General features: G+C 39.9%; 1 long non-coding RNA gene across 1 annotated transcript in view; it reads right to left on the reverse strand.

Annotated features, from left to right (window-relative positions):
* Positions 1-7,651: 7,651 nt before the first annotated feature.
* The window catches only part of LOC115524101, a 59,230-nt gene continuing 54,260 nt past the window's right edge, over positions 7,652-12,621 (reverse strand). The window contains exon 3 of the long non-coding RNA XR_003971945.1: positions 7,652-9,289. This is a non-coding gene — a long non-coding RNA (uncharacterized LOC115524101). The remainder of the gene's footprint in view (positions 9,290-12,621) is intronic.

Consider the following 12,621-nt stretch of genomic DNA (forward strand, 5'->3'; position numbering starts at 1 on the left):
TTTGCCTCTTTCTTCATCCACTCTTACGAGGGTCTCCCAAGATTAGAGCAGAGTGCTCCCAGGGCCACGGATGCAGGTCTAAGCTGTTGGAGCGTCAACCTGTGTGTCTCTGTTCCATGCACTCGTGTCGAACTCCTGCCATTCTACTCAAAACATATGTACCGGTTGGCCAAAGGGGCCCAGAAGAAATTACATAGCTGAATCTTTTGCCAATGTGGCAAAAATCAAAGCACACTCTATGAAAGATAGGTCCTTGACACTTTCCTGGACTGCAGAAACAAGCGTCGTGTAGCGTTAAATCATCCTGCAACCGGCACACTTTTGCTATTTGTTTATCGCTTCATCCAACAAATGTGTTAACTGATAGTCAAAGGCACACTCTTTGACAAGAACAAATATGCTGAAATTATGAGAGCCCAAATGAGTAATTGTTTCCACCACTTACAATAGGATTAAGCATTCATCAGGTAAGGAAAATACTACAGTTCAATTGGGAGCATGGGTGACAGTTCAAATATAAAATATTTGGAATATGTGTCCATATTTGATAAACATCTCAATCTATTTCTAAGGTATTATATCAATTTTATCTCTGTAGAAATTTCAAGCTTCTGTTTTTAAACACTATGCAGATATAAATATTTATATTTGTTTGTGATAAATAACTGTACATATATATGTGTACTGTATGTGTATTTGAGTGTGGATACGTATCACATATCATATATATCATAATGTGCTATCATTCACACCAAAGTTAAGCCTGAAGTGATTTTGCATACCAAACAATATTTTATCACCTTGATAAAAATATTTAGTGAACACTTTGTATGTGCAAGGTTTTGTGTTCAGGGTTAGCGAGGGACACAAAAATGAATAATAAATTCGGCATGTGTGCTATCAAGGAGCTTATAGCTTGTCAGGTAGTCAGAAAGACACGTAAACGAACAACTATTAGGTACGTTTAGCCCAATAACAGTGATGGAGATGTAGACAAAGTGTCATGGGTTTTTCAAAAATTATACATAGATGCAGATGTAAAGATGAGTATAGATCAGCCATTGTCAATTTTTTTTCCATAAAGAGCCAGCTGGTAAACAAATGAGGTTTTGTGGGCCATGCAGGCAATGTCACCACTGGCGAACTCTGCCGTTAGAGCCAAAAGAATCCATAGACAATATGTCAATCAATGGGTATGGCTGCCTTCCAATAAGACTTTATTTATGGATGTCGAAATTTGAATTTCAGATAACTTATACCATAAAATATTCTTTTTATTTCTCTTTTCAACCATTTAAAAATGTAGCAACCATCCATAGCTCACAAACCGTACAAAAACAGGAGGGAAGCTAGATTTGGCCTGAAGGCCAGAGTTTGCTGACTCCTGATATAGATATAGACCCTAGCTAATGAACTTGAGATCACAACCAACTGGGGTGTGGAAAGAAAGAACTGGAGGAAAGACTCATGGAGAAAAAGGCTGTGATATGGACCATGAAGACAGGAACTGTTTGGAAGAGATGGTAGGATGGGAAAGATAACGAGTGGGAGAGGAAAAGTAATCTGAAGTCACTAGAATGCCATGCTAAAGGACTTTGTGTAGGCCCTGAGGAATCAGGGAAATATTTTCAACAAGGGCAAAATGATTACAGGTCCTACTCGGAGAATGGAAGGTGGAAGGTTTGACGAAGAAAGGGATGGAACTATAACAGTCATCCAGTTAAGTTATCAGAAAGACTTGACCTTCCAAAGTGGCCAAGGGACCAAGGAGAGGAGGAAAGGATTCAGGGGACAGTGATGGAGACAGCAAGACCTAGTGGGGGAATGTGTACACAAGTGAGGTAAGGGAAGACTCGTGGTTCCGGTCTTGGGGAGGTGGAAAGGTGATATTGGGAGCAGAGACAAAGAGGACAGAAGGACTAAGTTCAGGCACATTTCCAAAAGGGTGATGATGATCTCAGGACATGCGAGGCAGGAGGTACGGAATTGATATTCCACTGGTTCTAAAAATGGTTTTTCACCAACAGCCTATCTCCTCTAGGCTGTAGGCCATTGCTATCAGATCGTGAACAGTTGCAATGATTTCAAATCAGTGTAGAGCTTTACCTCCCAGCAAGATATTTTTGGAAACTATCAAAATCTGGGCTCAACTGCTTGTCATTCATCTTATATGACTCAGCAGAGAACAGGGTAAGAGCCACCACTGCTACCAACTACTTCCAAACACAAAAGTTTAATGTCTCGTGTTAGCCAAAACACCTGACGAGCTGAATGCCGAACTTTGTTCCTACCTTTCTGCGTTATCGGCCTGTTAGCTGTAAGTTTGGACCTCAGAAGGAATTTTAGACTTCAGATGCCGTTTGGGAATTGCTAGCATGCAGGGCAAGCCGTGCAAGAGAACATTCTACGATGATGGAATTGTTCTGTCCCTGTACTGCCCAGTATCATAGCCGTGAACCCACGTGGTTAGTGAATACTGGAAATGTGGCTAGTGTGACTGAGAACTGAATTTTAAATCTATTTCGTTGAAATTTAAGTAACCATACGAGGCTGATGGTTACCCTATTGGACAGTGCAGCCACAGAGGATAATTGTAGCTGAGAGAGTAGATGAAATGATCGAGTAGGCGATAGGAACAGCGTATCCAGGATCCCAGAAAGAAGTGACATTGTAGGGTGAGAGGAAGCAGAGGAGCCCTACAGGGAAGCAAGCAAGAAGGTTGGTAGAAATTAGCTGAAGGAAAGCTAAAGAGGAAAAAGCTTTTAGGAGGGAAGAGTGGGCAACAGTTTCGGCAGAGGAGAACATGTAATCAGCACGAGGAGATGCAAAGACAAAGCCATCTCCGTGGCCTGCGGATATTAGGTGACCACGGGGACCTTTGATACCTACAGGAGCGTGAGGGATGCAGAATCAAACTGCAGGGGGTTTGGGAATGAACTGGTGACTAAAATTAAAATGATAACAATAATAACAGCCACAGACACAGCATCATGCCCCAGAACTACATCAGAAAGCAGATAAAAAGACATCTTTTTCAAAATCACGTGTGGCTTAACTCAGAGTTATTGGAAAGACCAAACTGAGAAGGACATTAAAATGACTGTATTTCCTGACTTCTAGGATGGCTTCAATCGTAAGGTGCACCACCAAGATAATAATAACTTTCTTTGGAGGGGGAAGAAGGAGTCACCACTTAACAGGTACACGCCAATTCTAATAGCCAGGCTTTCTAGACGCAAGAGAATGTAGTGTATAATATTCAAAGGTAAAAGGTCTTCCTTAAAAACGTTATGGCTTCTTTCCGTCAGAGAAGGAAACCTTAGCTCTATGGAGAGATTCCAATCAGTACTGTCACAGATTCTCAAAGAATTCTGGCTAAGCATTCTTGCGCAAATGGTAACTAGAGGAAAAAACATATGACGGTTGCCACGGGAGGTAATAACATTAAGACAAAGAGCAGGGCGTGAGAAGAGGGCAGGTTGACTTAGGTTCCAGAGAGAATGGAGACACGGCATTACTCTGCCATCACCGGCCTCAGTTACAGAGATGGGGCCAGCGAAGAATCAAAGTCTGAGCACATGTGAAAGACCGCACATGCTTAGGTTAGCTCTGGGTTCGGGTAAGGCCGCTTGTGAATTCTGGTGCCGAACAAACGGTCCTCATCTGAGGCCCTGCCAGCATCCTCAGACAGTCGGAGGAGATGCAAACCACTCTTGTCTCACCCCTCCCCATCCCCACTCCTGCCATTTCAGGTCCTTCCAGGTCAAAAAGGAGACTTTTCCTTCCACCTTCCTCGGTACAATTAACATGGCCATTACACCTAGCTCACATCTTCAGGTGCACTGAGAAATATTTACTTTTATTAAAGAACACAGAATCATGGAACTAGAAAAGACATCCAAAAACCACTCCCAACCAGGGATTTGTCTTCAGACAGGTATTTGTTTACCCTGCCCCCAAAAGATGATTCTGTATTTCCTTCTTGCAGATCCCAAGGGACAGAGATGCAGTGCTTTGCCTTGTTTGTTTGTGGCAGCATTGTATCCAGATGTTGCTTATCCAGAGCAGAGACCTGTATATTCATGGCAAAATGCACCAACCTCGAGGCTGGAGTCTTTGTTCAAATGCTTACTGTATTTGAATAAACACATTGGGGTCACTAAGTTCCTCCCAACAAATGTTTTAACATCTTCCCATTTCTTTCTTCCATTTGTTCAATTCATTTCAAAAATAATAATCGTTGTTCTTTGCCCTTTTGTCCAGTTTGTTACTCTGTCTTGTATTTTTTTTAATTAGGGAAATTTAGTGCAACATGTTATGCCTCTGATTCTAAATGTCGACAGTAAAGCTCTCCAAACTCATGATTTCTGTGGCAAATATAACCCAGTCTCACTGCCGAGTCACAGAGGCACGAGCATTAACATTTTATGCTATATGACAAAATACTGCACTTTTGGAAAGGGCCGGAATTAATGTTACTATGACAACTCCAAATTTCTGACTTTTATGCATGTAAAATTTCAAGGATACAGTTGCATTATAACACAAGTTTGTTTATAAAATCTCGCCTGAGCACTAAGATATTTATTACGAGTCCTCACTGAGACCAATAGAAAGTGTCACACACCCCCCCCCATAGCAATACACATCAGTGAAATAGATGGGAGTGTATATGTGGTTGCAAAATATTATGAAATCGATTAAAATCTTATTTCTTTCATAGCTGCTATACTTATAAACACATACATACAGTACGCAGCGCTGGATATAAATACAAATAAAACATAAAGAGAAAACATATAAAACCTCATAAATATACAGTATCCTGCCTTATCAATATTCATTTATGCATATCTCTGCACTCACGCATTAATAAAAGCACATATATTGGATTTGAATGTGTGAGGGATGGGTAGGGAAGCTGTAATCAAGATATTCAAGCTCTCCTCTTCATGGAGAAGTATTACATTATCTCTCTCAGCCTATTATGTTTTCTGAAATTTCCAAATGTATGTTTTGGCCTCTTCAACTTTAGTCTTTTGCATTTAAGTAATGAGAAAGTTAAGTGCAATAAATGGATCACTCAAGGGCATTACAAAGAATGTTTTGATCTATTTAGAGCCTTTAACTTCAGAGCAAAGGCCTGGTTTAGTGTGACCTTAGTGAATTCAAACTGTTTTGTTTCACTAACAAGTGAAGCATATATTTCAATAGAATTAATGTATGACTAGCTTCTCAAAGAGGCTCCATTCTGGGGTTGGGGGGGGTACTGATTTCAAAACTCCCTGAGACGTATTTTAAAGAAAGCATCTCCGTATAGTGCCAACTGATGAAAATTTGAGAGAGAGATATGGTCCTGCAGCTCTATTCTATTTTTGTTAGTGATCAGTGGCGCAAATATAGTTTTCTTCCAAAACGCAAAGTGCCGGGACTCTTGCAAGAGATCTGGACTTTCTCTCAACAAACTCCAACATGTTCCCCACGGATTCAGGGGGACAGGGCCCTGCTCTCTATTCTTATGTGGTAACTGTTAGGATTGAGGCCCATACCTAGTTCTGAGATTCTTCCCTGCTTTCTGAGTCCTCACCTCCCTTAGATGTCTTCCTTTTCAATGGCTTCTGTCCTTCCTTCAGCAGCTATGAATAATGTGCCAACATCCTTACTAAAGGCCAATTGTTTTATGGAGCTGGGATGGATAATTAGTAAATTAATTCATTAAAGCTACCCTCCCATTATTGAACCAATCATCTGTATAAGCAAGATGTCCTTAGTTTATAAAAGACATTTGCGCCTGTGAGTGAATAATCATGAACCTGTTCTTTTTCCTTTCTTGGCCGAATTTAGAAAGACATTTTACATGGAGTTCCTTTATGTCCTTACTAAAACAGCTGACAAAATATAACAGAGGCCAGAGGCAGCCTGGGGCACAAGGAGCCATGGGGGTCAACACAAGACTTACAATCAAGCTTCAGAAACAGAGCCTTCAATTTAGTAATAGCTCACATTTAATGAGTTCTTGTGGAGAGCAAGGTGCTATTTGAGATGCTCCATGGTTACGTGCTTTAATGCTCACAATAAACTCACACGAGTGAAACAGCAATTGAACAGAAAGCTAAGTGACTTGCTCAAGTTCATACAACCAGAAAGCAGTGGAGCCAGGATTTGAACCCAGGAAGCCGGGCTCCAGCCCACATTCCATTGCTTTTCTTGCCTTCAGTTTTCTCAGACCCCTTAAGGAGATTCAGGGTTTTAAAAAGCATAGAGTTGGGGCACCTGGGTGGCTCAGTCGGTTAAGCGTCTGACTTCAGCTCAGGTCATGATCTTGTGGTCCGTGAATTTGAGCCCCGAGTCAGGCTCTGTGTTGACAGCTCAAAGCCCGAATCCTACTTCAGATTCTGTGTCTCCCTTTCTCTGACCCTCCTCTGCTCACACTCTGAATCTCTCTCTCCCTCTCTCTCTCTCTTTCTCAAAAATAAATATACATACATACATACATACATACATAAATGGCATAGAGTTTTAGACTTTCTTGAGGCATCCTATTACCACCCCCCATCTGAGGATGGGAGAGGTCTTCCATATAAGTAAAAGCTTCAGAGGACCTCCTGTCACTTGAAACAGCTTTGCCTCTTACAGGTCTGATATTTAAATATTCTTTTATTTTTTAGAGAGAGAGTGTGAGGGGCGTAGGGGCAGAGAGAGGGGGGATAGAGGATCCGAAGTAGGCTTTGAACTGACAGCAAAAAGACCAATGTGGGGCTCAAACTCACAAACTGTGAGATCATGACCTGAGCCAAAGTCAGACGCTCAACCAACTGGGTCACCCAGATGCCCTGATATGTCTGATATTTAACCTACATCATTGCCTTTTAGTTAGTGGGAGAAGAGAGAACCGAACTTCAGCTTTAACGGTGAGATTTTTCTCTTTATAATCATATAGCCTTCTTAAGATTAAAGTATAATCTCTGTGGAAAAAAACACCAAACAATCATTCTTAATAGTCATGTCATGTTAATTATCAATCCTTGTAATAATGACATGGTAATTAGCACTATACTATATTTTTTCTGTCTTTTCTATACATATTTTCATATTTTAGATAATATTGTATATAGTAATTACTAATACTATTTAATACCAGTGTGTAATCACTAACATGCTGAGAACTATTTCATTTCATTTATATCACAAGCTTCATGCTGGTAATGTTATATATTTATTACCAGGCCAATGGCTTTATATTTTATTATGTGTAATATCTACTGTGTTTACAGTTGAACATTTGTTTTTCCTCTTTTTTTAACTTTTATAGATAATACTGAAATGAACATCTTCATGTGTTCTAGATTATTCTAACATGGATAAGGTAGATTGGTAGACGTGGAATTAGGTCAATGGGCTGACCTTTATAAGGCTCTTTCTGGTAGTCATTGCCAAATTGCTTCTTAGAATCTATACAATACTTGCTGGAAGCCTGAAACATTCTCTTATCAAGTTAAATCATCAGAAATCTCCATGGAAAGAAAGAGAGAAAGAAAGAAAGAAAGAAAGAAAGAAAGAAAGAAAGAAAGAAAGAAAGAAAGAAAGAAAGAAAGAAAGAAAAGAAAAGAAAAGAAAGAAGGAAGGAAGGAAGAAAGAAAGGAAGGAAGGAGAAAGAAAGAAAGAAAGAAAGAAAGAAAGAAAGAAAGAAAGAAAGAGGACTCCATATTTAAAACTCATTAATGTTACTTCTCAGAATGCCCTTCCCAAAGTCACATGTCAAGAGTATGGTCTTGACTTTCATTGAGAACATTGGGACCAAGTCTGGTGAGCAAAATCACTGTTTAAAGCATTATCTACAGCATTAGTCATCATCATCCCGTAAAAAGGAGCAAGCAAATTTTATCCTGTTTGATTAACTGGCACACATCCATCTTTTTTCATCTGAAGAAAATGTATAGGATTCCATTGTGACCTGGACAGTCAGGAAACATAAAATTTAAGTAAATATCCTAGAGTAGCCTACAAAATGAAATATAAACTTTCCATTGGCAAAATATTCTGCCCACCATTTTGTCCCAATCTAGCATTCCAATCACTCTCCCGTTATTCCTGTAAGCAAACTCTCTGTCCTGGACAATTTTATGTCCCACTTTTTTAATGACTTCAGTTGTCTTCAGCATCCTCATTACATGCACAGTGCCATTATCTAAACACCTTACTTGAGTCTTACATGTAACTCTATTTTCTTTACTTGCCTTTTTAAGTCCAACTTGGTGACTAGGTCATAAGCCCAGAGGGTCTCTCTCATGTTTACATCCTGTAGGAATTCTTAGAGAAGAGGGTTTCGTATCTTAGGTTTATTTAGTTACATGTATGGGGTCTATTGTGTATTCCCCAGGGAAATACAGTGAGGCAAGAAACTCAGTTATTACCCCCTTATAACCCTTAAGAACTTGAAATCCCTTTATATCATAATAACCTCTAATAAAGGCATAGTCACTTAAGCTAGGAAGTCATTCTCCTGTACAATAGAAACATAAACTGCTAAACAGGTCCCGCTTTCATTGTTAGGACTATAGCTTAGTAGAAGATGTCTGCTCTAGAATTTACTGAGTGGTTAGCAAAAAACAAATGTCGACTCAGTACTTATCGTGTGTACCTAACCTCTCTCTGAGAGAAGAGGACATTTCTGAAAACCCCCTTTCAGTTTGGTTAGGGTTTAGAAATTTCTTTCTGTAACCCTGCACCAGGGAACCTTTCTCAGGAGCACTGCTTCAACTACTGTAAGTGTGCTTTGTAGAAACATCTCTGGAGAGTGCTTATGTTCTACGTAAAGCCGTTATTCTTCAGTATGGAAGCTCAACAAACTGGCTGTACCCCTTTGTACCCTCGAATCATTTCCTCTCTAGTTTCCAGAATTACTTGAGAAATACTCACTTTATGAACCTCCCTTTGTAAAGTAACAGTTTGACCTGTGTGCCTCAGTCAAGAGCAGAGTCATAAAATGTGGCTAAACAAGGCACTTGAGGGAAAAAAAAATCAGGGTCAACGTACAAGTCAGCCTAGCAAAGGAATGAATTCACTGAGTGAAGTCACCAGGTAATGGGTAGGTTGGAGGCAATTGAATTTTCTCCTGGAGAAGTCTTAAACTCTTGGGAGGGCAAGGGAAGGAAAACAGACTTGTTGATCCAAGAGGCTCTTTAAGTCTCTCATGTCTCAAGTGTGGAAATGTCCAAAACTAGCCATTGAGATAAGAGAGGCATCTTCAAAACAGGCAGCAACAGCTTTCCTTAATGCCATCAAAAACCTGCAACAGAGAAAATGCAGAAACCGTCATTCAGATCCTAGAGACCGGGAAGTAGCTAATGGAGCCATATATTCATCATATTGATTGGCCCATTGATTTTTCCCCCCTTTTCAGTGCCCATTTCTTGGTCCTGTGCCAGAGATGCTTTAAAGAGCTTAAACAAAACTTACACCAAATCTTGCCAATGGTCCCCAGGGAACCTACAAACTAACTTTATCTGTTGTTGAGAGTGCAGCCACACAGGCAAATCCCCTCCAGAAGCAATTGCAGAGTTCTGGATCCAAAAAACTGCTAAACCTATCTAATTAAGAGCCCCAACTGGGAAGGGAGGTAAGAAAAGTCCTATGTGGTAAACATGGATGGTTGGGCCAAGAGGATATAAAGAAAGATTTCCTCAGGTGCCCCTGAGCAAACAATACTTAGTATCCTAATACCTAATACATTATTACAAGTGGAAGGATTCTTATCTCAGCATTGAGAATATGGATAGAGCATATTCATTCTCCCAGAACCAATAACAGAAATTCTGACAACATCAACTCCTCAATCTGTTAATGTTCAAGCTCTACTTTTTAAGAATTGTTCAGCAGATTCCTGGGTCCACCTTCGGTGAATCTGATTTAATAGGGAACGGATTATAACAAGCAGATTCCTAGGTGAAGGGGGTCTTTGGAGAAAACTTGGAGAAACACTCAAATATGTTAACTATAAGGGAGCAAATTGGACAGTGTTAGATATTTGAATGATTAATGATGATTTCCTTATTGTTGTCCACTTATGCTACACAGAGTAACCTAGAGAGCTTCTTGCCAGCCCTTGAGTAACAGAGATGCACAAAGATTGGTATTAATTAGAAACCTCTGGTTGCAAGTAGCAGAAACTGACTTAAATCAACTCAAGCATATCAGGGTGATTTTATTATGAGGCTATGATGATATCCTACAGAAGTTTGACAACCTGAGATAAGTTATTCGAAATTCATAATACTCTGCCTCTCTTGTATCTGCTAGTTCTCTCTCTCCCTGCCCTCATATTCCTTCCCTGCTTCTCAGTTTATAAGGCAGGAAATGGCGGCCCTGAAGTTCCCCAGTTAACACATATGAGTTCTACACAAAGACCAAATTCCAGTTCTGACTTGGGTTAATTGCTACCTGTGGTACAATTAATATGGATCCAAGGTCATCTAGAAGTCAGAGGCCACATGAAGGGTGAAGAGTCATCTTGAGTAGGGAGTGATAAAGAATTTAAAGTTTTAATTATATCTTTCTAGGTTTTTCTTCTCCCTCAAATCCTCTCACTCTAAACAGAGATACTTCACAACAAATCATGCAAAACGTAACCTCATGTAGCAAGGAAGCAATGACCCATAGATGGCTGTTTCTGAGAAGGAAAACAAAATAGATAGGATTTGGTCTCAGCACAGGGTCAGCTCAAGATACAATTGCCAAATAAATGGAAAGTATCTGATTCCCCTTTTCTTCTCTTTCCAAGCCTTTACACTCTACCTACGTCTCTTTGCTCACTTCATCTTCTTCGATAAGTAGAGTGAGTGTTACTAATCATTTGTACCCAGTATGCATGGGTTAAGTTGATCTGTCTCTTACTTCTTTGGGGCCAAAGATGACCACAATGACACTAAAAACACCCATTTGAATGACAGAGCATTCATTTTATTTGCCCTGAAGGAATCTCTCTTTCCTAAGGCCTTGGGCAAGCGAGTTATTCCTTGTGCTAGGATTTTAGTGAGTCTCACATTTGAGCAATAAAGCAAATCAAAATGGACAGAGTATGATCAGGAGTCCTGATCTCAAAAGCAGATGTATTCTCAGATATATTCTTTGGCACTCCGTGACCTATTTGCCTGTATCAGGAGATTTTTATGTTTTTAAATATTTAAACAGGGTGAAAGAGTTCATTTCAGCCTCTGTGATGAGCAAACCCCATGGTACTCTTCCATAGGCTGAAAAGAATTTTCTTTCTGAAAAAATTCATCCTCCAAAGGTTGAAGGTTGAACTGTGTGCGTTTGGGGTGGGAGTAGCTGAGGCGAGTTTGATCGCAATTTAGCAAACCTTAACATTCTTCACAAACTCCATAATCTATTGCTTGAGAGGCTTTTTACCTACCCATGTGTTCTCTACTGGCAGCTAGTTGGGGTGTGTGTGTGTGTGTGTGTGTGTGTGTGTGCATGCGTGCGTGCGTGTGTGTTGTTTTTTAATCAAGCCACAGACTTCTTTGCTTGAGATTTTACAAGTTATTTCTGGATTTAATTTGTACATTTGAAGAATCCACAATAAGCATCTGGTCTTTTGAGGCTAAAGGTGCTTACAAAGGCTCCCATCAGAAATCTGACCCAGCTTCAAGTGAGTCTCCCTTTGAGTCCAATGAGCACAATTTTGAGCTTTCAGCTGAGGTGTGGCTCTTATAGGATGAGCTAGTGCCACTGAAATCTGTTAGGACAAGATACAGCAATTTGTTCCCATGCCTTTCCTACCCTCTGGGAATTCACAATCAGAGGAGGTCACTCTATACTGAGCCACCTTGTGGCATGTAGGAAAACAGCAGCCAAAAGCAGAAGTTCTGGGTGACACAAACATTTTGGGGACACTCTTTGGGGAGAGTGTGGTCGTGATTCATGGGACTTCTTAAGGCAATAAAGCAATTGGACAACAGAGCTTTTTTCGGCTACTCAGTTTGTCTTCTGTAACTTAACTCTTCTGGGACATGGTATTAGCCTAGTGATTAAGAGAGAAAGCTTAGGAGAGCCACAAAAATGAGTCACATCCTTACTCCACCAGTTACTGGCCATATAACCTTAAAAAGTGATTCAGTCAGGTGTGAGTCTCTGAAAAATGAGAAAGATAATGGTATCTACCTCATACTTTTGTTGTGAGAATTAAATGAGATAATATGTGAGAAGGGGTTGGCATATGTCTGGCACAAAGCTGAAAACTCTTTAAGTGGATAACAAGAAAACAATTGCTATTGGACTCGTTTGGTGAATTTTCACTATTGCTCCTTTGAAATTCGAGCCACGCTTTTCTTGTATGGTCAAAAATTTGATGGGAGAGTTGTCTTTCGAGAAAAAGAAAATAATCTTTTAGAAAATACTGTTAAGTCAGTGTATTCATTTTATGATTGTTAGATTCAATTAATCAGGTTAGAAGCTACTTATAGTTTCTCTGCACTTACAAAGAAGATATCCACTTGATGTCAAGGTAGGCTTTGAAAACTGCCCTTTTCTCTTTGTCTTCGTTGTACCATATTTTACCAAACAAGATATCTCGAAGTATTAGGAGATACTAGTCAGAAAAAAATCAGATCTACTGACAAG

This window comes from Lynx canadensis, chromosome C2 (assembly GCF_007474595.2).
Source record: "Lynx canadensis isolate LIC74 chromosome C2, mLynCan4.pri.v2, whole genome shotgun sequence".
Classification (NCBI taxonomy): Eukaryota; Metazoa; Chordata; class Mammalia; order Carnivora; family Felidae; genus Lynx; species Lynx canadensis.